The sequence below is a fragment of the Balaenoptera physalus genome, assembly GCF_965194825.1.
Source record: "Balaenoptera physalus genome assembly, chromosome: 15".
In the NCBI taxonomy this organism is placed as follows: domain Eukaryota; kingdom Metazoa; phylum Chordata; class Mammalia; order Artiodactyla; family Balaenopteridae; genus Balaenoptera; species Balaenoptera physalus.
The window spans coordinates 73036460-73040018 of NC_138894.1; positions in this window are offsets into that span (position 1 = coordinate 73036460).

The following is a 3559-nucleotide window of genomic DNA, read 5'->3' on the forward strand; positions in this document are numbered from 1 at the left end:
GTTGACCCTGGGCTGGGCAGCTCACAGCCTTGCTCAAAGGTGTGTGTTTGAAAGGCATATAAATCAGGAGGAAACAAACACAAACAGCCGTTCAACCAGCTAAAACCTCAAACAAATAATCCGTGCCCCCATGGCAATATTTGACAACGGGCTCCATTCAGCCCCTCCCGAGCTCCAATTAAGGTAACTAACGTAGCACTGGAGAGGGGAAACCAGCCCGTCCACGCAACTTTGCCCACAAGTCAAAGATGTTTGTTCTCAAAGATCTCATTTTATCTTCTTCTTCTTAGGACCTCTTGGCCTGCTAACACACAGCACCACCCCATGGGAAGGTTCTTGATAGATGGCAATTGTCCTGGTATCTTGGCTCCAATGCCATCGTCAGGCTCAATAGGTCATACAAATACCAAATTCTACATATCAACCCAGGGAGAGGTTAAGGGGAAATGTAAAACGAAAGGGGGGAAATGTAAAACGAAAGGGAGTAGATGTTATCGTGGGAGAAATGCAGAGTGAGAGAAAGCTGCACCATATCTAATACAGAAGAAAGAGTCACCAGAACACTTAACACCAGAGCCTACCCCACAAACAGGGAGCTTAGGAAAACCGTCTCAATTTGATGGGAAGCATCCTTACCCCACTATAAACACCTAGGAGAGCTGGGGCATATGAGGTTTTGGATGAATAGAAGCTATTATTAATAGTAGCAGCAGTGGTTTGGTAATATCATCGTCATCACCCACCTTTATAGAGGGTGAAGGTTCATGAAGATCATCTCTCTTAGGAGGGCTGGGCTCAGGAAGAGCACACGTACCTCAGTGACCAGTGACGGGGGGAGAACAGTCTGGCTAAAGTAGAGGGGATGCTGGCAGTTTAGATGTAGAGATTAGAAGACTTTGAACACCCAGCTGAAACTTCATCTCTAGTCACTGGGATGTCATTGGGCATTGCTGAGAGAGCAAATGTCGTGAGTGAAAATGGTGTGAGGAAGCTCTGAGGTGACAGGTGACTATGAATGTTTGACGGAGGAAGAGAAAGGAGTCAGGGAGACTAATAGGAATTAAAACGAAAGGATGAGTCCCAATGATATTCTTGTTTTGTTCAAATTAGTTTTATTGTTATTTTATCAACAAAAATATTTATACCATTTATTGAGATAAAATTCACATAACATAAAATTAACCATTTTAGAGTGAATAATCCAGTGGCATTTAGAACATTCATAATATTGTGCAACCACCACCTTTATCTAGTTCCAAAAACTTTTCTGTCATTCAAAGTAAAACCCTGTACCCATTAAGCCGTTTCTCCCCATTCCCCTCTCCTCCAGCCCCCGGTAGCCACCAGCTGTCTTCTGTCTCTATGGATTTATCTCTTCTGAGTATTGCATATACGTGGAATCATATGATATGTGACCTTTCGTGCCTGGTTTCTTTCACTTAGTATATTTTCATGGTTCACCCACACTAGCATACACTCATATATACTTTATTCTTTTTAATGGCCGAATAATGTTCCATTGTATGGATATACCAAAATTTGTGTATCCATTCATCCATTAATGGACATTTGGACTGTTCCACATTTTGGCTATTGTGAAGCGTCAACAGAAACACGCATGTACAATCCCAATGACATTTTAAAGGTGACTTTAAAATGTGTTTTGATGGCTTCTCTGCTTGGATGCAAGTCAGACTTTGTGAAATATATCTCAGAGGCTAGTTTCCCAATTTTAGTTACTGGTGAGACAGGACATGGGCATCAACAGGCAGAAGAGGCTAAAGATCAAATAACCCCCATCCTGGGGAAACAGCTCCAATTCAGCTCAAGAGGTCTGGTAGAGAACGTCCTAGGTTGGGGTCAGGAGACAGACAGCTGTTTACATGATGGTTCTGCCATCCCCAGGCTGTGTAGCAGCTGGGCAGGTCTCTGGACCTCAGCCTCCTCCTTTCTCAAAGGTGCTGTGATTGCTGCTTGCCTTCCTCACGGAGCTGTTAGAAGGCCGAGGAGCTGTCTGGTGTCGGGGTGCCCCTCAGCCAGTCCAGGATCACACATTTGTGCTGAGACTCTTACTTTCCTGTTAGAAGGACACACCATGTGACACCTCTGACTCACCATCGGTACACTGTTGCGTTCATCACAGTGCTTTATTTATAAGTACTAGAAAAGGAGATCTTCAGAAGGCACCTGGGTAGCCCACAGAATTGGAGAAATGAATAATCAGACTCAAAAGGGGCAGGGGCCAGACAAGGTCCGGGCTCCTGGGGTCAGAGGCTGACTGCTGGGGTGAACGGGTGATGGTCATTTTTCTGTCTTTACATCCCTCCACTCAAGGTTCCAAATCCCAGGACAGGGTCTGATTGATGGGCCGCTTGACCAGGGGAGGGCGAGAATCCTTGACTGATAGTTCCATCAAGCCAGCACATTGGGTGGAAGAGGTGATTCTCCAAATGGAAATGGGGGAGCCATTAACAGAAGGAATGGGAGCTGGATGCTGAGAGACCCCAAAGCCTCAAATGTCCACTAGAGACAAACTCTTTGAACTGTTTATGCAGAAGCAAGCACAGCGGGGACTGCTGAGCCAAAGGCTCTGAGCTACCCTAGAAGCAGAGCACAAGTTGGAATGACCAGGGATTTGCAGTGAAGGCTGAGGCCTGGCACCTGCACACTCCCTGCAAGGTGCCACCCTGATATGCCACGTTCCATGTGTGAGGTTCAACATCTCAGCCTGAGAATCTGGACCAAACTGCATCTGGCAACTAAAAATATCCAGGCCCCAGGGAACTAGCAGAAAGAGCTTTCCAAAGCTGGCCAAGGTCTTCAATGTATGTAGGAAATTATTCATCACACCCTGTGATTCTTCTTGGTATGAGCTGTCTTTACACTTTAAGAATAAGTAAATGTGGACCAGGGCCCCCCGGGCCCCTCCTTTCTGTAATCATCCATCTCGGAAGTAGTTGGTAAACCCTGCTGTCCATGCCCCCCGATAGTCTTCCCTGCTCCCTGGAAAAACAGGAATTTCTTATCAGATCAACAGGAAATTCTATTTTTACTTGATGTTAGAATTAGAAATACCACAGGGAGAGAGAGGCACTCCCATATCCAAGCTGGGCACTAAGTTTATCCCCCATCCCCCCCACTGGGGAGTTCCCCTCCCAAACTTTGGTCGGGGGTTCACTCCCAGGGTTGACTCCCTCTGAGACTGGCCCCAGATAGCACGGATGGACAGAGAGCTGTGACATCCCGGCTTGGTTTTCTTCCTAACGCCAGGTAGCGGTGTTGCCAGGAGGACCACCTGTGACTCCAGGAGGGCGTGCACGTCATGCACGTTCCATGCACGTCATGGTTGGGCCTAGAAGGGTGCTCCAGAGACATCCATTAAGACACTGAGACAGGTCCAGCTAGCAGCACTCCGCAGCCGACTAAGTAGCCCTGGCTAAGAGTGGCCCTTAAGCCAGAGAACCCCTTTCCCTAAAGCAGTTAGGAGAATGGCATTGATTTGCTATGAGAAACCAGCCTCAGGAACATCAGGGAAGGAAAGCCGAAGTTTACTAGGGCC